Genomic DNA, 23,208 nt, shown 5'->3' with positions numbered 1-23,208 from the left:
GGAGTACTAAGAAATTTGGTATTTCTTGTATCTATCACAACTTTCATCTTAAGACTTTTTTAAAGTTATAAAATAACCTTGCATCTGTGCATCTGCTCTTGAATCAAATAGTGAAATTTTAAAATATTGCTAAAATACATAATTTTTCATTAGTTGCTCTTTGATTGTAAGTGAACCTATCAATATGAAATAGAAAAAATGGTAAGGATTTGACTTAAAAAGCAATAGCATCTCTTTCAAAGAAACAACTGACTGGAAAACAAAACAAAGCTGACTGCCTTTCCTTTCTTGTACTTCTGGTCTGAGTACTACCATGATAATCAGAGAGGTTTTGTTGTGGTGTCTGCTGGGAAGCACATTAACAGCTATTACAGCTGCCACCATCAGTCTGTTAATAAAAATTGTTCCTCTAAGTTGTATATTTTACTGTTGCTTTTCACCACTTAAAAGTCCAACAAAAGTTTATCAAGTTCTTGAAACCCTATTGTGATTCAAATCAATATGTTCAACAAAGAAAACTTAGTGATTAACTGTTGCTTGTAATTTTAACTTTGAATATATAGTTCTAAAGGAAATTTGAATCAGAACTTCTTAAATATTCATAAAATATGCGAAACAAAATATGGTATGGGGTTCATCCCTAAGTTATAAGAACACCTCTCAGGCTTGAGAATTGGGAACGGGATCGCTGTATTCCCAGTCTTATTTCTGACTGGAAGAGACTGAATTGTAGGTGACACAACTAAGTTTAAATCAGATTTTTAAAACCTGATGGTTGTGAATCTGGAAATCTGAAGGTCTATGAAATCACGGAAGTGCCATGCAGATTTTAATGTTATGACTATATGACATTTTTCTGGTATAATATCTATGATTTCTCCAGATTCTTTTTTTTTTTAAGATTTATTTATTTATGCATACAAGAGCTGGGATCCAGGCCAGAGATGCAGGGGGGTGAAAGGATTCACCAGAGACAGAGTGGGGAACAGAACAGGCAGACTGACTGAAACACACTGCTGAGGGGAGCAGCTGGCGAGACAGGAGAGGTCTGCTGCGCCATGTGGGTTGCTCCCTGGCTGGCTAGGGATTGAACTAGTGCTGCAGAGGCTGTGGATTGCTTCATAGTGTGGTGCTTAACCCCTTGCACAACCAGGGGGGCTCTCTCCAGATTCTTAAAGGAATTAATAAAATCAAGAATGTTGAAAGTGAAAGTTAAGTCTATTGAGATAAATTATCTTACAGAAAAGGTAAATTGTTCCACTTCATCTTCATGTTCACTTTTGTAGATCATCTAATTATCCTAAATCAAGGTTAATACAGATCCTGGAAACAGATTGAAAAGGTCCTAATGCCACTTACTAGCTATATGTCCTAACTTTTTGAACTTTAGTTTCCTCATCTACAAAACAGAATATAAAAGTACCTACCTCATAGGGTTGCTATGAAAAATAAATGAGTTAATAATTATAAAGTACCAATTATAAAGTACCATAAGTATTTATTTACAATGCTACATGATAATATATATAATACATACTATATTATTTATATATATATGTATATTATTTATGTAACAGTATTATCCCCATAGAAAGGGGAGGTTCCAGTTTCCCTACCCCATTTAAGGAAGGGTAGAGCTAAGCATTGAGGAGAAGCTAAAAAGGATTGATAGAAGAGATTGAAATAAGAGAAGACTGGGAAGAAGATTTGAGGAGACATGTGGAGCAGAGCTGTGAAGAAGTTACACTTCCTTCTCATTCTTTGACTTGTATCAAGGACTGGGGTGACATGGAAGGAGACACTTGAAAGAGACAGATATGTGGGTTAAAAACTTATGGAGAGGTCTCTATTTCATGATTGCCAGCAACATTTTGTAGTAGCAGATAATCCATTAGTGAAGTTATTACCAAATCTATGTTGCTTCCAACCTTGGTTCCACCACTTGCTTGCTGTGTGATCTAGATTATTTAAGGTCTCTGAGTTTCCTTGTCTTTTTCACCTATAAAACTGGAAAATAGTATTGACTTCAAGGGTTAAAATGAAGTTGAAATGAAATAACATACAAGAAAGATCATGTCACTTAACACACATAATTGTCAGTTTTCTCATCTATTAAATTGAAAGGCAGAACTCTTAGCCCCTTTCTAAGGTTTTAAATTGTTTGGTCATAAGGTTCTAATACCATACAAACTAAAACTCTCTGAACTTTGACAGCATCTGAAATATTAAGGCTGACATGCTATTCTTAATTAGCATTGGGAATTATTCATAGGTAAATAGTTTCTTAGTTATAGATTACTACTTAAATAGTCTTTTCATAAGAATAACTGGATGAACTTCATAATAATACTTTAAGAATGTATACTATTGAGAATTGATGGTATTAATGCAATTCGTGAAATTTTCCCAAGAGTTTACTTTCTACTTCCATGAAATTCTTTGGTCTCAATTTAAAATAGACTGGAAAATTGCAGCTACCTGAGAATGTCATATTGTAAATTATTGTATGTGCTAAGTGACTGTCATAAAATGTTTACACTTATATATTCTCTTCCAAATGATAATTGCATCATATTGTTTTCAAGAATTAGTGTGAATGAAACTTAAATTACCACCTTTTTCATCTGCATGGCCTTGGCTTCTCTGTTACATATAGCCTTTTAATATACGTGGAAGAGAATCACAGTACAAAACAAAGACGAGATCATAGGTGTTCTCTTTCCTATCTTGACTAATTGATTATCTAAAGATTAGAAAACTTGCATCATTCTAAATTTTCCCATGATCTAAATATCACCCAAATCAATCAGCCACTAAAATGTCCCTTATATCTGATCATTTCTCTGCATTCCTCTGGTGTCTTCTGGGAATATCAAAATTGATTTCTATCATGTCTTCTTGGTAAAGGGCTCTCTCTCATGTCCTCCTTTCTCCAAGTGATCGTCCCAAAACAAAGGTTAAACATTTCCTTCTACTCTTTAACATCCTTTATTGTTTTCATCTGAACTATTGTCTAGATTATAACCAATCCTCTTAATGTATTTTCTGCATGATTTGGTTTTAAGGCTCTTTGCTTTAGTCTTACATCTGGATTCTCCCACCCCTTACTTTATAGCTTATACAAGCAACACTCATACAAAGTTATTTTCAACGATCTCTGTCTTTGTGTGTGTATATGTGTTCCCTGTTTCTCAAAAGCTCTCCTCGACTGTTTCCATATGAAGAATACATCCTTATTTTTCCCCTACAACTCAAGCATTAGTTACTCTGAGATTTCCCATGTCTTTCCTTCCACTGAAGCAGAATCTATATCTTATATCTATAATACCATAGATTTTATGTATGTGCATTTTGTAGAATTTCTGCTCCTTCTTAATTATTTACTTGTCTACATTTCCCATTTGAATGTGAGATCTGGAGCCTATGTCTAAGTCATTTGATATCCCCAAGTCAATAACATCAGTAGTATATTTTAGGTTATTTAAAGACATATATTGAATACAAATATTTTGCATTTATTCCAAATTGCATGGAGTATTTATTCTCCTCACTAGTCCCTAAATCAAATAGTGAACAATGTTGGTGACTTAAAATAGTTGGCATGATACTTGCAAATAATGGTGAGAAATTTAAATAATCATACGAGCCACAAAGTGATTAGGTTTATGCACAAGTCCAATAGCCAATGCTTTAGACAGTGCTATAAATTCTGAGTCAAAGACTGATGAATTAGAGTCATTTGATGAAAAATTCAGAAGGAGTAATTTAAGCTAAGACTTAAAAAGTCTCTAGGATTTGAGAGCTAAGAAGGAAGTGAAAAGGTACTGGGAAAAGGTAAATGAAACAGTCAATTCATAAAAAACAATGAATTTCATTGCTAAATGTAAGTCACCTGTAAAATTTCTAAACAAGAATGTTCATCCAGTGTTGGAAAGGTGGGACAGGCTTCCAGTAAACAGATGATCAAGAGAAAATACAACCTTTAATGTAGAGGAATGTGTTGAAGGGTTGAACCAATGGACACTCCAAGAGGTGAGAAACAGAAGTATGGGAGACTGAAAAAAAGAAAAAACGTGGATATGTGAAAAAGATAAATCATTAAGCCAGTGATAGAAAAGGCTCTGGAGAGTAAAGTGAAGAGAAACTCCAAGAATTGTTTTCAGTCGTGGGTAGTCAAGAATGCCAATTGTTACAAAAAGGTCAAGGAGGATTGGAATTAAGAAAGGACAAATTAACTTGTCAATCAAAAATAATAGGTGACCTTTGAAAATGTAGCTGAGCAGAGTGCCTACACTTTACCTTCCTCTTAATCATCCACTATTTAATTCATTGGGTTAAATACAAATTTATTTTCAAACAATCTGGGAACTGAAAAAGTATTAGCACAAGTCAAACTCTTCCTGCCAACATAAACCACCATTGTTCCAAAAAAAACCTCCAAAATAAATACTGCTTACATTTAGTCTTAGTGTGTCAAACCCTTTCAAACTAGTGCCTTTCTCTCTGTGATTTCCTATGTGGAACGCTGTGCCCATTCATATGACTATATATCTGCTTCCTCCTTCCCATTCCTTTATTCATCTACCCATTCATTTATTCATTGATTGAGTAAATAAATATCTATGCCTTATCATTTCTACCTATTTCTTTCAATAATTCAATGATAATATTTATGTTATTGAAGTTCTCTCATCTCTGCCAAAAACAGGAGCAAAAAAGCTGAGGATACTTTGATGAGCCATAACAAAAGAATGTTTTATTTCCCATAATGTAGATTAAAAATAGAGTGGAGGAAACCCTAAGAAAATCCAAGGGGAAAAATCTTTTCCAACAAAATGTTTATTTCAGAAAACATATGACTTTATCTTCAAGTTTAATCAGAGGTTGTGTTGGCAAAAATTATTATGTTGACATTTGTATTTTCAGTCAACAACCTCCCTACTCATAATATTTAATCTAATTGGTTGCACCAAGTGCTTCCCTGTTCTTTGTCTCCTTTCAAAATCAATTCAGTAAATGACACATCAATCATTAACAACTGTATTTTAACTGGAAGTCAATAAGATTATTTTCATTTTGAGCCTTCATTCTAATCATTGTGTAAATAGACTTCATTTATTTTAAGCACTTTAAGGAAATAGGAAAAGAACTATTTTCAAAAGAGTACTCCCAGAGCCCCTAATTATTATGCACAAGAAAGCCAGGTCTGCCAATTGCCTATTACTCTCTTCCATTATCATGCCATGGTGATTATATAGTTGCCTTTTGCCTACAGAAATGCACAATATAGGAGAAGCAATTTCTGGGAAACCTTTAAAAATACTGTAATCCTTTGGTAGATTCTTTGAAGTCTTCCCCTTTTTTTATCCAGTCATTTTGAATTGTGTTTAATGATGTTAGTACACTGACATTTTGTCCGTTTTGATATCTGAGAGTTATTCTTTCCAAGATGATGCTATAACCAAAGAATTTTCAAGATCACCTCATCATTTTTCATTTAATGGTAGTAAATACAGTCATTTTGATTGTTATACTAGAAAGGTCTTTGTAGGAAAGTCATCAGAACCTATTGTGGGTAATGTCAATGTGAACCATGTGCTGCTACAACTACAGTTAACAATACTGTATTGTGTATTTCAAAGTTACTAAGAGAACTTAAAAGTTAAAATATAGGGGCCTCCCTGGTGGTGCAAGGGGTTAAGCACCACACTATGAAGCAATCCACAGCCTCTGCAGCACTAGTTCGATCCCTGGTCAGCCAGGGAGCAACCCACATAGCACAGCAGACCTCTCCTGTCTCACCTGCTGCTCCCCTCAGCAGTGTATTTCAGTTAGTCTGCCTGTTCTGTTCCCCACTCTGTCTCTGGTGAATCCTCTCACCCCCCGCATCTCTGGCCTGTACCCCAGCTCTTGTATGCATGAATAAATAAATCTTTAAAAAAAAGTTATAAATATAAATATTTTGTACTTGATCCTGTGGATAGCATGCTTTGATATTAAACATGTATTCCACCAACTTTCATTCTTCCCCAAACAAATGATTTATTTAGCTATCACATGCACAAATAATGTTGGTTTATAGTGTCCTTTGTATTTTGGGAGTATGTGATCCCCGCCCCTCAGGTGTTATTACCATAATGCACTCACCTCCAAAGCCCCTGTAGCTCACCACCAGAGTTCACTGTGCTCCTTGCCACCTTCTGCTCACCCCTCCCCATCTCCCTCTCACTCTGGATTTATCACACAAAATTTAAAAAATCTTATATGAGCTCTTTGAAATAGTCTGCGTAGTCTACAGTGTTTAACATTTTATTCATTTTGCTTTCTATTAATCTAAGAAATAGTTGTGGTAAATGTCAAGTGTTCCAGTGTCAACCTCCACTACCAGCTTCCACACTAATTTCATTTTCTGAAGTTGCTTCAAAAGTGGAATAGATGTAAATCTGGGTGAAATCTTACAGATTATTTGCTTATTCAATTATTCACAAATGTTTACAAGAAGGGTCTCTGATAATGACACTATGGTGGATGTCAGGCACTGATATGCTTGCTCTCATAAAATTTGAAGATGTCAGAGTAAAACAAAATCAAGTAGTTAACATCTATAAGGCACTTACTGTGTGGAAGGCATCCCTAGAAGAGTTCGATATGTTTAACCCTTTCAACTCTAAGGTCGGGACTTTGTCACCCTGTTACAGATGAGAAAATAGCTGTACAGAGTCAAGTTACATGGTCACCTGGCTGGTAAGAGGTGGAGTCAGAATTTTAACCTGTGTAATTTGGCTCTAAAACCTGTGTTCTTAAAAAAAGGAATCACACAGGGGCCTCCCCTGGTGGCGCAACAGTTGAGCGCTGGGCTGCTGCTCCCCTCAGCAGTGTATTTCGTCGGTCTGCCTGTTCTGTTCCCTGCTCTGGCTCTGGTGAATTCTCTCACCCTCCCTCACTTCTGACTATACCCAGTGCTTGTATGAATATATAAATCTTAAAAAAAAAAAAAAAAGGAATCACAAACAACTATAAAACCATCACTGTTTTAAATGTTATGAAGTAGAAAGATGGCTAACAGAATATATAATTGTTTATATGGAAAGATAAGGAACCTGGTAGCTTAAGGATTTGCTAGAGTTAATGAAGCTCTTATTTTAACAATGGAATACTCATATAATAAAGCTGTTTATTATTTCCCCTCTTTCAGACAGAGCCAGAGAGAAGTGGTATTTTAATTACCTAAAAATGCCCAAAATATACTTCTCACAGCATAAACCACCTCTCTGGAGCTATAGTGGTCTATCTTCCTGAAACCCCAATCCTACTTTTCGATTTCCAGAGATGTGTTTGCAATGTTAAAACTGTAGAAAATAGACCCAAGAAAGTGTGAGAGTTTCAGTTCCATTCCAAGACACACCCAGCACTTGGTGGATGGCGTGTGTTCCCAGCAATGCAAGATGTGTGTGGTTTAGTGGAAGGCATCTACACTGAACTGTGAAGTTTTGCAAATAGCATGAATGTTTACATACAGGGTACTGAAGCCAACTATCCAGTGATGTAGAACTATGTAATGTCTTTTTTTTAGCAATGTTAACAATGATCTGGGATTGTTTCTTTAAAATCCTCTGTGGTCAAGCCTTCTCCAGTGATCCGGGAGAGAGGTGAGAGAACAGAAAACTGAGTACTGAGGGGACTGACATATTTGCTCCAGCAAGACTTTAGTTTCTTAAGCCTCCCTCTCTGTGAGTTTCTTCTTCTTACTTCTAGCATTGGGTCATCTAGATCAAGGCTAATATTGAAACTCCACCCAATCCACTCAATCTCCGTAACATGAACGGTAAGCTAAGCAAAACTGTTGGAAAACGCTTCTGCTGAGTGGGAGGTGCGCCACTCCATCTTGCTGATTTCACATTCTATTCTATGTGGGAGTGAGAACACATGCCTCTCTACAGTAGCTTCTGGACAGTATTCACTGAACTCTATCCCATACTTTGGACCAAATAGAGGAGCTGATATTTGATGTCCAGGGTCCTTTGGAACTTTTATTATGAATTCTTCCTTTAAACTAAATTATCACATAAAGATTGTAATAATACTTTTAGTAGTTGAATATGGTTATTTTGGCAGAGATTCCCCTGTTCCTTTGGAAGCTTTCTTAAGGAGTTTACAGTTTAGGAAAGAGTATAAGCAGGTGAACAAAATTCTTCAATACACTCTACATCATCCTTCTACAGGTAATTCAGAAAAAAACTAATGGTGACAATTATTTAACCCAGGAACAGACCATCTTGGCCACAAAAAGAGCCTGCAGAGCCTGCAGTACTTTCAAGAACAACTTTCTAAGACTTTCCTTATACTGACAGAAAAGGTGTGAAAGATTTTCATAATCTCTATAATTGATATTTCTGGATGTGATGAAGTAGAATTACAATCAATCAAACAACAAAAATCCTGAATATAATCCTTTTCTAAAAGAAATTCTATTTCTTAACACTAGAAAAAAATATATGTGATACAAAACAAGGACCCCATATTTAAAACAACTGATGAAACATCATATGTAACTTTATGTTGTTATGAAGCAAGGAAGGAAAATGTACTAAAAAGACTAAAAGTATAGATTAAGAATGCAAAGGATTCAGTGAATTTATGGAAGTTCTACTTTGTGCTTTCCTCCCTGTAGTGGACAGCCTCTGAAATGTCCTCAGTCTCCTGGTGTTCACACCTCTTTTCTTCACTGTGAGCCTGACCCAGTGATTCCCTTTTAAAGAACAGAAGAAGCAGAAGTGAACGGAAGTCACCGTTCACTTGGCTTCATCTTGTCTTTCTTCTCTTCTGTAACTGAGTGAAGCCAGCTGTTCTGTTATGAGCTGTGCTGTGAGGTGACTTATGAGACAAGTTACTGGGTGTTTTAAACTGTTAAGTTATGGAGCAATAGATAGTTAATGTCCCCACCCTCTCAGAAATGAGGAACCTTTATGCTGAATCTTGAAAGAAAGAAAATGCTGCTTCTTCAGGTCTAAAAGCAAGGGGAGATGACTGATTTTGTCAGAATCTTCCTTGTTCGTTGTTTTTTTAATCTATATACAGTGGCCTGGCCTTTATCCATGCTTGGACTTTCCATGGTCTCAGTGACCCATAGTTAACTATGGTCTAGAAATATTATGTACATCAGAAATTTTGAGAGTGATGGAGAGAGAACATTCACATAACTTTTATTATAGCACATTATTATAATTGTTCTGTTTTATTCATAGTTGTTAATCTCTGTGTCCAATTTACATATTAAAGTTTATCATAGATAGGTATAGGAAAAAATAGGATATATAGAGAGTTCAGAATTATCCATGGTGTCAGGCATCTGGTGGGTGTCTTGGAGACTATCCCCCCCCCTGAAGGTAGGAGTGGCCACTGTATTTCACCAGTCCCTCCCCTGCTCCTTCCCACCTCCAGTAATGGGTTGGGGGTGGGGTGAAGGTGGCGATGATTGGAGCAGTGTCAGGTATGCGTGGAAACTGTGGGAGCCACAGTGGTTCCTCAGAGGAAAGACCTGGAGGTGACACATGTTCATTTTTCAGTTTCCATTTTAATTATACATTTCATTTGAAGAAAGCATAGCAACCAAAAAGTAAGTCTGGAAAACTAGAAAACCACTCATCTAGTACTTGTTCTTTCTAGAAAAAAAAAAGGACGAGGAGGTGCTCCAAGACATGAGATTTATTCTTGAGTTGGATACACAGTTCTCTGAGTTCCAGTTTCCTCTTGTCACATTTGAAGGTTAAATCACCCTTCCTATCCCCACCACAGAGTTGTTGGGAGGCTTACCTGTGAGCACTGAGCTTGCCACCTGTTTTGGAACATGCTAGCCCATGTTCTCTCCTTTTCTTCAGGATTCTACTCAAATACAGGCAAAACCTGAACTCCCCACCTCTACCTTGCCACCCCATCCCCCTTCCTTCTCTTTAACTCTAGTGATAGTTTTTCATCTCTTACTACCATGTGACACATTTTGTGTTCATTTGCTTGAGATGGTTCAGTTAATTTGCTTACATACTTTTGTCTAACTTACTCTGGGATGCAGACTCCAAGAGGGCTTGTCTTAGGCTATTTGGTTGTATTCTACATCCTCAGGAGTTAGAACACTGTCTGGCAGCCAGGGGTGCTCAATATATATTTCTTGAATGGAATGAATGAGACCATGATGTACACTCCTAATTTTTTGAACATGATCTTTCTAAAAGAAATTATTCTCCTTGTGAAACTCCTCTGGTAACTGTACCTGTTGGACACCAGGACAGCACTGACAGATTACCCTCACTTCTGAGAGAAATACTACCCCTTCATATTTTCAAATTAACTGAGGGTTTCCAAACCAGCTAATCTGGACACATGTTCTCTTTTTAATTTGATTTCTAAAGAAAATACTACATGAGATAAAAGACCAACTGCAACTCTGCCCCACATTCCAGCACACTCACTTTATTACTTTGACATACCCTTGAAACTGTGGTGAAATTCACAAGACAAGCTCACCTCACAGCTCCCCCTTCACGTTATGGTCTGGAGAGCTCCAGACACATCACTGAAGAAAACAGAACTTGGTAGAAAAGGAAAAAATAAGGCATCCAGTTCCCTTGCTTTATGAGGCTTTGCTTTGTGATACAGTTTGAATTCCTGGGCTGGGTTTGAGAAGAGATTTGTACATAATGTCATGTGAACTGAAGCTAGAGAATAGCTAATAGTGTTTGATACTCCTCTGTGATCATACTATAGAACAAAAATTGATTTAGGATGGCTAAACTTTTAAAAGAGACTTGAAATAATTTAAGATCAATCAATGCCCACAGTTTCTGTGTATGTGAGTGGATATATTACTAACCCAAATTTTGAAAGTAGAAATCTTAGAAGCATTTTTTGAGTCAGAGATAGTATTTTTTCTCTCTCCAATGATTTCTTTCCTTTATAGAGAACAAGAAATGTCATAGCTGCCCTATCTTCTGTATTTGTTCATATCTTATTTTCAAGGTGAATTTTATTTGCAGGCAGTATAAGCTGAATCCTGATTTTCTAGCTATAAAGGATGATCTGAAGAACAATGAGGATTAGCTCATAATTGAGTAGGTATGCACAATGGGTTCCTGAAAGCCACTCCCTCTACAAACCATTTTCACCCTAACTCTTCTATCAGGTCAGGTCAGGGACACAGACTGTTTCCAACCAGCATCTACACTGATTAGGCTGGTATGTGTTTAGATTAGTTGCTGCCCAGGACATCTTGATTGTTAAATATTTAAAATACTGCCCTTCATTATGATCTTGAATTTTTCTAGGAGGCACAGTGGTTCAAGAAATGCTTAAGACTAAAGATGTAACCTCAACTGCAGAGGTTGGCTCAGGGATGGAGAAGTGAGTGAACTTCAGTCCAAGAAGAGGGAATCTTAGTCTTGGTTGGGAATTCTAGGACAGAAATCTGGTATAGTTTCGAGATGGTGTGAGGTGCAGTCACTTTGTCACTGAATAAAACCATCCTGAAGGAGAAAGTGGTGTAAAGGGAAGGACAGAGCTGAGAGTATAGTAGGAAATTGTCGCTAGAGTCCTACACATATTGCACCGTAGTATAATCTACCTCTGAACTTTTTGAACTACAGAAGCTAATATATTTCCTCAAATGATTTAGATAATTTAATGTGGACTTATATAACTTGTAACAGAAATAACTCCAATGATAGAGGGATTTATCATTAGCCACGGTACACATACCGTTTTTATAAAGACTAAGATTATCTTTGGATATCTAAACTAAATGAAGAAGCTACAATTTGTTGAGCGTCTATTATTTTCCTGTTACTTTATTATTACTTTTTAATATCTAAGACAATCTTAAGAGAAATGTTATTCTACTCACCAGGTAGGCCAAATAAGTTTCAGAGAGAATATATTTCCACAACTAGATAATCAAGCCAGAATTGAAACCCAAAACTAACCTCAATGCTATTTTACCACATCCTCAGCATCCAATGCTCCTTCGCTTCATTGCATCACAGTGCTATAGTTGCCTGGGTTACTGAGGACCTTGCATGCCACCCCAGTGAGCTTTAGAAGTTTTTATTTGGAGAGGAGGTAGGTAAGCTCACATCACAGTGTAGAATCTTTTGAGATTATGTTGAAATCTATTGGCACTCTTCTTATGAAAAGCATATTTAAGGTTCATAAGACAACATTTTTGAGTATAATTTTCGTACATTCGCTGATTTCCATGAAGCTGTGATGCATCTTTTTATTTCCTTTTCTCAGTTTAAGAACTTTAGTATATTCTTTGTAGAACTACAGACTATTTTAAGTCAAAGAAATGATATAATCTCATATTGAAAATGTAAATTGGCAGTCATTATGGAAAACAATATGTACATTTATCAAAAAATTAAGAATAGAAACACCATATGCCCCAATTATACTACTGTGTGGTGTTTATCTAAGAAGGAATATGAAAACATTAATTCAAAGAGGTATAGCACCCCCATGTTCATGGCAGCATTACTCATGATAGCCACGAGTTGGAGACAAACTAAATGTCCATTGACAGATGACTGGATAAAAAAGATGTGGCCTATGTGCCCAGTGGAATACTACTTAGCTAATGGAATCCTGCCATTTGCAGCAATATGGATGAACCTAGAGGGTATTATCCTAAGTGAAATAAGTGAGACGGTAACAAGCAAACATATGATTTCACCCATATGCTGTCATAAAAAAAAGAATGAACAAAACAAAAAACTACAAAAATGAAATAGATGTTACCAAAAGGAAAGAGGAATGGGGGTGGATAAATTGGGTAGAAGGATGTATCATGATGGATGGAAATTAGACTTTTAGTGACCGTATAATATAGTATAAACAGGTGTTTATACATAAGTCTGTACATCTGAAAACTATATAATGTTATTGAAAGGTACGGCACGGTAAAGAAAAGGAGAGCCAGGCTAAATCTCTCAAAGGGAGGGAAAGTTTATTGCGCCCCGGGCGGACCTCACACACCCAAGTTGGGGGTCAGTGAAGCCATGCACGTTGTTAGGGGGACTCAGGGTTTTATAGGGTAAGGAGAGGTCAGGTGGGAAGTTGGGTTCGTATGGCGGGAAAAGTTTGTAGGGCATGGTTCCTGGGGCAGGTAGAGGTTCTTTGAGAAGACACTCTTAGAGGGAGGGGGAGGCTCATTGTCTGAATCCTCCAGGCAGGTATCCGCATTCCTGCCCCCCAGGTGGGCTTCCTGGTTGGCTTTTGCATTCTGGCCTCCTGCATGGACCTTTCAGTTATAAACCAATGTTGCCTTAATAAAAAAAAAAATGACATAATCTTATTTGCAATCTCCAAACATAATTTTGGTTGCTTCCATAAGACAGACTGGAGGGGGTAGTGAGTCCAGGTAGGAAACTGAATTCGCAGAATCAGGAAGAGCTGCATCTGGCTGTGACTGTGAGGACCCCCGTAAGGGATAAAAGGGAAAGTACCAGATGCAGAGAATGAAGCAGAAAGAGGTGAGGTGCCAGAGGGTTACAACGAATCCCTAGAGGAACTGTTAGGGGGAAAGGATGTCCTAAAGCTAATTCCATACAGGCTTTGTGGACTCCACCCCCACCCCAGGCCAAAGCCAAAGACACTGGGAACTCCAAATCCCATCATCACCAAAGGGAAGGTGGCTGGGACCTGAGGGTGGGGTTTAGCAGCCAGGTTGATAAAAGGCAGACATGTGGGCTTTGGAGGGGATCCCCCATTTTGGCTCTCCGCCAGCTCGCAGCATCCGGCCAGCTCTGAGAGTGCCTTTGGGTTTCCAGGTCGGCGGATCAGGTAGGACGCATTAAAGACTTTATTTCCCTATTTTCTCCCTGAGTTGTACATTTCCTTAATTCCCTTTCCTTGTAAATAAACCTTTTATTAACCTTTTGTGTGTGTCTGTAGTGGAGTATTAATAAGTCCCTTGTAAGCGCGCAGGTGAGGACCCACAGCCAGGAACCCGTTCAATATCGGGGCTGCCCTATAACAGAACTACTACAAATAGATGAAGGAATAAATTCAAACTCTCTATATTGCGATAGAGAATGTGACTTAGGATTAAGTTTTATATAATGACGGGGCCTTGCGGGGTTGCTCTACAACAGTATGAATAAATGGGGGATGGGGACAGAGAAGCAGGGAGATGTTTCACAACTAAGAAAATTATCTGAAAAGATGGAAAATTATGAAGAGGTATTGGTCAAGGGAACATTGAAGGGAGGGGTGTGTTTGCTCTTTCTCAAGAGTGTTTCAATTCTTATGCAATCTGCATCTCCCAGGTCATATTGGCCTAGGGAGTAAAAATAGGAACAGAAGAAGAGAAACAAACAGTCATTTTCTGGGTCAACTTTCTTTGCCACACACAAGACACAAGCGTGTGGGAGCAAATCTCTTGCTTTTTTTCTGCCCAACTGCTGTGGTGAGAGCTGGGAGCCGCAATGCTCTTGGCAAGAGACAGCTCGCCTTGTGTCCTGCTCATAGCCCTAAGGCTGTTCCACCTTCTGCTTTGTTCCATCCTGGCACTACCTCTCTGGAACCTTGAATGGGTAAAGGGCCCTCCTTGGTATCTCCCAAATCAATGTCCAGGTAACTGGTCTTGTTATAGGACAGGGAGAGGGTCAGCCCAAACCCCGCAAACCTGCCTATTCTAAATGGGTTCTGCCATCCGCCGCATCAACACAAAACATATGAGACTTTAATGGGAAGGAACTTTAATAAAACTAGGAAACAATACAGGAAAGGCAAAGAGTCTAGTTTCTAAATGAAGCACCCAAAGTTACCCGTCCCCTCGTGGGTAAAAGTCCATCCATATGGGATCGGCCCAGAACAAGGCCCCAAAGCCCGCCACAAGTCTAAAGCATCTTCCAGTGGGGACCCACAGAAAAGGGTCACAAACAACTGGACAAGCCCGGAAGGAAAAGAGCAAAATCAACATCAAGATAAAAGCTGCCATTGTCACCTCCCCACGGGTCTCACCCACATCTGTGTCACCCAGTCCACGACCAAAAAAGACAAGCGCAGTTTCTTCACGTGTCTCTAGGCTCCACGCGCCTCCTCCAGGTCTCCTGCCTCCATCCTGCTTCCTTCCTTCCTCAGTCTCTTCTTCTGCAGCTTCTCCTCTTCCTGCTCAGCTCCACCCTTCCTTGGGTGGGGCAGGGAACCTGGAACCTCCCCCTTTCCTGGGGACCACCCTGTTACAATCCCCTCTTTTAATTTTTATTCCACCATATCTATGGTGGCACAGATGTCATGGTGTAATGTTAGGAGACAGTCTTTTTTTCAGGGTCACAATGTGTGTAAGAGAAGCAACAATTAGTCAGCAGCATTGTCCATGAATGTCCAGTATGACAGTTTCATTACTTAAAAATAATCCATTATCCAAGCCAAAAGAAAAAAAGTTGGAGCATTGGCTAAAACAAGATAGCAAATATATCAAAATCACAGGGAAAAAATGTTAAAATGGTTCAACTGATGTAAAACACAAATTTTCTCAACCTTGATCCCAAACTTTTAACAGCATAGCAAAAGTTTGCAAACTAAATCTACTTTTAAATCATTTTTCTTATTTTTGCATAAAATCACAGGGCAGAAAATAACTAACAGCAATTTTTAGCTGGCTTTGTTGAAATACTCCACACAGGATCAGAGCGAACCGGTGGCATCCAGTCGATGTATGCTTCAGGTATAAAGTTGGTCTCATCAGACTCCACCTGGGCTTTCCTCTTCTCGAGGGTACCAGGGCATTTTGTTGGCCGGGTTGTCCAGTCCTGCCAATGGAGGCAAGCTTCCTCACCTTCTTTGGAGGTCTCTGGAACCCTACAAACAAGGCAAACAGGTTCTCCTCTTCTTGGTTCAGCTCTTTTTCAACTTTCTGGAAGAACTCCACACAAAGCCACACAATCAAACTCACGTCCAATTTTCGTTAAAACAGACAAAATCCCTATGGAAGTTATGCAAAAACAGACTCTGAAATAAGTAGCAAAAATTACTACCACTATTTGTATGCTGTGTTGGTATCAAGGGGAGAGAAATGTGACAAGTTAGCTTTGCTGGAAAAAAATTACAACCTTTCTGCAGATCCTGGTTACTCAAAACAAAACAAAACAAAACACAACAAAAACTTCGTGGATTCAGGACAGAATGCATAAAAAAAAATTTCCAGTATTATGTCAAAGAAACCTTAGTAAATGTCAGGTGTATTTCCAGGTCTATTGAGTCCTTTGTAAGAAAGTTTTACTCTCAACAGTTCCATCAATAGGAATCTGTTGAGACCTTTTGTCCCTATATTTCCAGAAACAATTTCTGTAGATGTGAAACAATTGAATTATACAATATTACAAGGTGACAATCACCACTGACAATTTACATACATACCCGATACTACTGTTAACATATTGTACATACCAAGTTTTACCATTTTCCCAAGTGACAATGCTTCCCTTCCAGTTTTACTTCATTAGGTAAAAGCCAAATAGAACAAATTCATGTAATGCTTTCCCAGGAGGAAAAGGAGAAACTTCGTGGAGTGTCTCAGGAGCTCTACTGAGGTTCCACAAAATTTCCTTGCATCAGTCAAATGACAGGCCACCAAATTTGTACTTGAATTTAGATTTTTGGGAAGCTTTGCCATAAATATCAGAAAATTAACAGAAACAACAATATTTAATCTCTATGAAGGCACCGGCTTAGTTTAGTAGCACAATGTTGACAATGAAACCATAACCTTTAGTTTTTCTCATAACTGGAGACTCTTTTTTTTTTTTCCAACATTTATGGGCATCATGTATACCAATTTTAACCTCTAGAGGCCAAGACAGTTAGACACAAGGACATACAGACATACAACATGTAGACAAGGACAGTTTTTTTTTTTTAGTTATGCCACGTGGAATATGTTAGGTAACTGCAGTTTTACTCCATAGGCTCAGAAAAAAAATGTCAAAGTCAAAAAAATGTGGAGTGTTGCTGGCAGAAAAATTTCCAGTTGTCATCCTGCAAACTAAGACTTTAGAAATAGGAAGGAAAAGTTTTATTAATCACAAGAGTTACATGACCTTGTTTATAACTTAGGGTTTTCAGTGTTGAAGACTTTTTGTTAGAAGTCAATCCTGGGGTATTCTGTACAGCAACTGAAAGAATAAAAGTTAACTTTCAAGCAAAACGAGTCATCTCTTGTTAGCCACCAAGCAGGCACTCCTTGGGTTTCCTGGAATAGAACCTGAAAAAGCAAAATCAAAATATCAGTAATTAACTTTCAATTAAAAGGAGTCATCTCCTTACTTCTGTTAGCCACTCTGGGACAGAAGCTGAAAGAGCAGATTAAACATCTAAACACAGATTACACCTCCCCCACTAGGGAGGGACAACAACAACACAGGTATGAAAACCTGGTACAGTTACATGATGCACCCTAAAGAGTGCTTTCCATAACAGACCTTCCTCAGTAGGAAGCAGAAACTTAGAATCTTGTCTTACACCAGCAATTGAACAAATCCAGTATTCAAAATGGCAAACATGCCCAAAACAAATTGTGTAGACAAAATTTACAGCAGAAAATCCTTTCAGACTCAGACAAAATCTTGTTAATTTTTCTGATCCAGACTTGCAAAAATTCAAGTTATCTCCAAGAACCCATCAAGGATACCAGGGATTACCAGTTACTGCTTAAGGCTACTCTTTTCTTAACACCCAGGCATACATTTGCTAATTAAAACACCACAGCTCCACAGTTGGCTTGCAAAAACCGGTCAGACACAGGGCAGGAAGTAGTCAAAGACAAAGCAACATATTAATGAAGAACCATTATTGCCTTTAGAAATGCTAATGAGACAGCAGAGATTACAAAAAGAAAGAGAAAAAAAAAAGTTCCAAAGTCCTAGCAACAAGAGCACACCAAGTGGCCTCAGACGCCATATTTGATCTGGCCACATGGTCCTACGTACTGCCTAATCTTGAGTAAAACTGGCACAGAACAATTTCCACAAAATCAAATGTCTTAGCAAGTCACTACAAACAAATTACATACAGACACACAGATCTTCACAAAGCCCAAGCCAGTTTTTCAACAGCAAATCGACATATGAAACAAACACACTGGAGAAACCAAAAATCACATTTGCGCTTATGGTAGCCAGTGCCATAGGGAAGCCCAATTTCCCCATGGGGCTGACTAACCACGGATGGCTCTGTCCTAAATCTTCGTGGTCGCCAAATCTGTTATAGGACAGGGAGAGGGGCAGCCCAAACCCCGCAAACCTGCCTATTCTACATGGGTTCGGCCATCCGCCGCATCAACACAAAACACATGAGACTAATGGGAAGGATCTTTAATAAAACTAGGAAACAATACAGGAAAGGCAAAGAGTCTAGTTTCTAAATGAAGCACCCAAAATTACCCATCCCCTCGTGGGTAAAAGTCCATCCATATGGGATCGGCCCAGAACAAGGCCCCAAAGCCTGCTACAAGTCTAAAGCATCTTCCAGTGGGACCCACAGAAAAGGGTCACAAACAACCGGACAAGCCCCGAAGGAAAAGAGCAAAATCAACATCAAGATAAAAGCTGCCATTGTCACCTCCCCACAGGTCTCACCCACATCTGTGTCACCCAGTCCACGACCAAAAGACAAGCGCAGTTTCTTTACTTGTCTCTAGGCTCCATGCGCCTCCTCCAGGTTTCCTGGCTCCATCCTGCTTCCTTCCTTAGTCTCTTCTGCAGCTTCTCCTCTTCCTGCTCAGCTCCACCCTCCCTTGGGTGGGGCAGGGAACCTGGAACCTCCCCCTTTCCTGGGGACCACCCTGTTACAGTCTTAGTGTGGAAATGGAAGTAAACTTTCAAAGTTACTTTTTATTTTATGGTTGGCAGTATATTCATTTTATAGTATTACTCCTCTGCACCTTCCTCTCCTTTCCTCCTTAAGACACTGTTCCTCCTTAAGACACTTAAGACAGATATTCTGATGTTTTCTATTTGCCACACTCCCTTTATCTCTGATCTAGAATTTGCTTGTATGGGCCTCCACCCCACCACCACCACCCCCATTCCCCTCCCGGTGGCGCAGCGGTTGACTGCTGGGTTGCAAATCTGTCCCCAGCCTCTGCAACGCTGGTTCTATCCCCAGCTGCTTCCCGTCCACCGGAGGAGGGTCCCACATGGCGCGCAGACCTCTCCTGCCGCCCGCTGCTCCCCTCAGCAGTGTACTTCGGTCCTTCTGCCTGTTCTGTTCCCCACTCTGGCTCTGGTGAATTCTCTCACCCTCCCGTGCTTCTGACTGTACCCAGTGCTTGTATGAATAAATAAATAAATGAACTTTAAAAAAAAAAATAGAATTTGCTTGTATACTCCTAATTTCTTTCCTTTAGATGTCCTCTGGTCTCTCCTGAAAAATGGCTAATGAAACAACATCCTAAGGGAGGTGTCCCCTAAAAATCACCATCAGGTATAAACCCCAAGAGAGGGCCTCCCCTGGTGGCACAGCGGTTGAGCGCTGGGGCTGCGAGGCTGCCCACAGTCTCTGCAGCGCCAGTTCGTTCCCCAGCCTCCGGCGAGGGTCCCAAAAAAATAAAAAATAAAAAATAAACAAAAATAAACCCCAGGAGAAAAGCATCTTGTGTTCACATTACGCTACATCCTGAATTATCACAATGATAAAGATATGAGGTTTGGGGATATTATCTGATGTTATTACTTGGTTGTTGGTAGACAATGACATTTTTTAGAATTCTAATGTACAACTCTTTATTTTTGAATATTAATGACACCACAACAACCACAATAACAGAAAAATTGTATTGATCTAAGTCTAGATGTTTATTATATAAATATTTCAATATCCTTTCAAGGAACTAAATTATACACTGAAAATAGAAACACAAATCATCTTGGCTCTTGGTTTATGCTGATGCATAAAACAGTAAGTGAGTCTAGAAGACTTGGTTGACTTTATAAAGTCAGACCTCCCAACCAGGTTGTTAACAGTATCTCTAGCTTCTGGGGTTTCACAAGCCATGTTTGATGTTGCTGAAGTATGTACTCTGTGGTGAGTTTCCTTTCTGAGAAGATATCACCACATCATTCATGAGTTTGAATAACAAAAAGTAAAATAAAAATACCATATCCAAAGAAAGTGAGTTTCAAAAAAGACAAAAAATGTCAAATTTTATAATTATCATTGAACTCAAAATTCACTTTTGGAACTGTCCTTTAATCCCTGCCATTCCTCAAAATTTACAGATACCAAACATTTAAAGTTCATAAGAGATTCTAAGTACTATATACACCAAAAGCAAACATGGAGTGTCAGAAACATTTTACAGCAACTTAGAAAAAAATTAACAAAACAACTTAACAAAACAAAAAATTAAGAATAGCATCACAGTCAAGTGTGCTATGGAATCCATTGGCAATAAAGAATTTTCTGGAGAAAAGGCTAAAAGCCAACTGTGAATATGACAACTGGGGACTAGTGTATTTTACTTGCAGTCCTTTGGAACTCATGAACCTGGATGTTCATTTCCCTTCCCTCATTTGTGAAATTTTCATCCATTATTTCTTAAGTAGTTTTTCTGTCATTTCTCCTGTTTCTGGAGTTCCCATAATGTATATTTTTTTTTTACGGTATTACATAAATAACATAGGTTTTCTTCACTCTTTTTCATTCTTTTTCCCTTTCTGACTGGATAATTTCAAATGGCCTAATTTCAAATTCCCAGACTCTACAGCTTGGTCAAGTCTGCTGTTAAATCTCTCTCAAATTCTTAAGTTCAGTCATTATATTCTTTACCTCTAGAATTCTGGGTTGTCTTTTTTCTTTTTTGATGGTTTGTATTTCTTTGTTGAACTCATTTTGTTTATTGTTTTCTTAATTTGATAAGTTGTCTGGCTGTGTGATCTTGTGGCTCACTCCTTTCAGGGGATTTTTTTGACTTCATTGTCAAACATTCCAAACATCTCTCTTTCTTTGGGCTCAGTTACTGAAGTTTTATTATTTATTAAATTTACTAATAAATTTAATGTTTTTTTTGTGGTATCATTTTAACTGATTTTTTTTTGGTTATCTTGGTATCTGTTTTTGAGTAAGTGGGCTCATATTCCAGACTTTACAGGTTCACTTCAACTGAGAAAGAACTTCACCAGTCAACTCAGCTTGGAAATACTAGTCAGTTGATAGCATCCCTGAGCATGTGAGGCTTGTTATTTCGGTCTTTAACAGAGTGAAGTTACAGTCTGTGCTCGAGGCCAGGAAGGGGTGCTTCTTTGTTCTTCCTGGGCATCACGGTTGGTTGGTTTTTTTGGTTGGACTCTGCTCAAGTGGAGTCACTGGGCAGGTTCCTTGATCTGCACATCTTGTGATCTGTTTCAGGTGGGGTCACAAACCATGCTCCCTGACAGAACTGGGTTGGATTGCATGATTAGGCAAGGCTGTGGACTGGGCTTCTTAATAACTCCTGGTCAAGTGGATCCTCAGGTTGTGCTCTTTGACTAGATGGTGCTACTGCATGGCTTCCATGTTTAGGCAAGACTGCAGACAGGGCTTCATGATCAGACAAGACCTAAGACTGTCAGACAGAGTTACAGATCATGCCCCGAAATTGACTGGAAACAGCAGAATGGGCTTCATAATCAGGTAGGTCATTGATGGCGCTCTATTGTTGGGTAAAGTTATTGTCCAAGCCCTTTGGGGCCTCCAACTGTATTCTGCAATTGGGCAGGAGTGGGGATTATTCTTGGTGGGGTGGCAGGGATAGGCAGGATCACTGCAGTTTCCTTGATTACATGTGGTTTCAGGATGTGTTCAATTGACTGGGTTTCCCTGATGGAGAAGGTGCTCACAACCACTATAGATTGGGACCTGAGGCTGCCTAGGGTTACTGTTTAGTCTGTCTTGTTATGGAGGGACCAAAGTTATGGTCAACACTTGGGGAGGACTCCTGATTTAGCTCCCTACCAGAATAACACTGTAGGATGGACTCTATGGCTGAATGGATTTTTTCAACCAGGTTTCTAGGTTGGGCAAGAGGGAGGTTAGTCTCAACAGTTGGAAGGGTTTGAAAATTTGCTTCCCTGCCCAGACAGAGCTATAGAGCAGGCCCCATGGCCAATACAACCTGTTGGTTTGGGAGCCCAAACTAGGAATAACTGAAATGAGCTCCCTGGTCAGATAAAAACTACTAGCTTTATTCTGCAGATAGAGTTTCTGAGTTACTGTTCAGGCAATGCTGCAACAGGAATGCAATCCACCAAGATCTCAGCACTGGTTTCTGTAAGCCCCTCTCTATCTCTCTCTGATCCCTAGTGGTCAATCCTGGCAGTTTCCTCAGTGATCCCCCAGTAGATACCTGGCAGTGTCCCAAAACACTGGAGGAACTAGATGAGCACTTTGAGTTCTCTTTTTTCAGTGAAGACAATATAGTCCCAAATAGGCCTTCCCTGTCTTGTCCTGTGCTGACCCGAGGAACAAGCTATGTGGTAAAGTAAAACAGTACCTCTCCTCTTTCATGAAGTCCTCCTTGGTCTCTGTGTACAGAGAGGTGTTCTTGGGTTCAGAGATTTAATGATCTATGGATAATTGCTAGCCTGTTTTCTTTTGAGGGACACTGAAGTTAGGAATGACCAGTGTCACCATCTTGATCATGTTACCTCTGAAGGGAAGATTATAAAACTATTTATAAAGAGAATTTGGGAAATAGAAGTTACGCACAAAATTTGTGTTCTATGCTGCATCTTTGTTCTTTTACAAAAATGATTTCTTTTTGCCTTTTTGTATTTCTATGTAAATTTTAGAATCAGTTTCCAATTTTTACATGTATAAACATACATACACACAGCATAGAGAAAAGGATTGGGAAGTGCATCAAGTATTATAAATTGCTATGGGGGAAACTGATACATTTCTATAGTATTGAATCTTTCAGTCCCTCATTTATTTATTAGACTTTTGTTAATGAATTTCAGTGATGATTATAGATTTCTGGGAAAAGGTCTTGAATATCATTTGTACGACTTATCCCTAAATATTCATGTTTCTAATTTTTTTTTAAAGTATTATTTTTCAGGGCCTCCCCGGTGGCGCAGCGGTTGAGCGCTGGGTTGCAAAGCTACCCGCAGCCTCTGCAGCGCCGGTTCTATCCCCCGCCACCAGGCGAGGGTCCCACATGGCGCGCAGACCTCTCCT

At 38.9% G+C, this 23,208-nt stretch overlaps 1 long non-coding RNA gene across 2 annotated transcripts in view; it reads right to left on the bottom strand.

The window, feature by feature from the left end:
* LOC129146787 (uncharacterized) overlaps nt 1-11,993 on the bottom strand; it is a 31,748-nt gene extending 19,755 nt beyond the window's left edge. Inside the window, exons 1-3 of one of the 2 annotated variants that reach the window (XR_008553998.1) lie at nt 11,894-11,993; nt 3,893-4,055; nt 1,908-2,007 (exon numbers count right to left, since the gene is read on the bottom strand). This is a non-coding gene — a long non-coding RNA (uncharacterized LOC129146787). The remainder of the gene's footprint in view (nt 1-1,907; nt 2,008-3,892; nt 4,056-11,893) is intronic. The other variant, XR_008553999.1, reaches the window with a different exon arrangement.
* Nucleotides 11,994-23,208: the final 11,215 nt, after the last annotated feature.

The sequence above is a fragment of the Talpa occidentalis genome, unplaced genomic scaffold (assembly GCF_014898055.3).
Source record: "Talpa occidentalis isolate TD23 unplaced genomic scaffold, MPIMG_talOcc4v2.1 talOcc4.4, whole genome shotgun sequence".
NCBI classification, from domain to species: domain Eukaryota; kingdom Metazoa; phylum Chordata; class Mammalia; order Eulipotyphla; family Talpidae; genus Talpa; species Talpa occidentalis.
The sequence above is the reverse complement of the archived record's forward strand: the minus strand, read 5'-3'. Positions and strand labels throughout refer to the sequence as shown.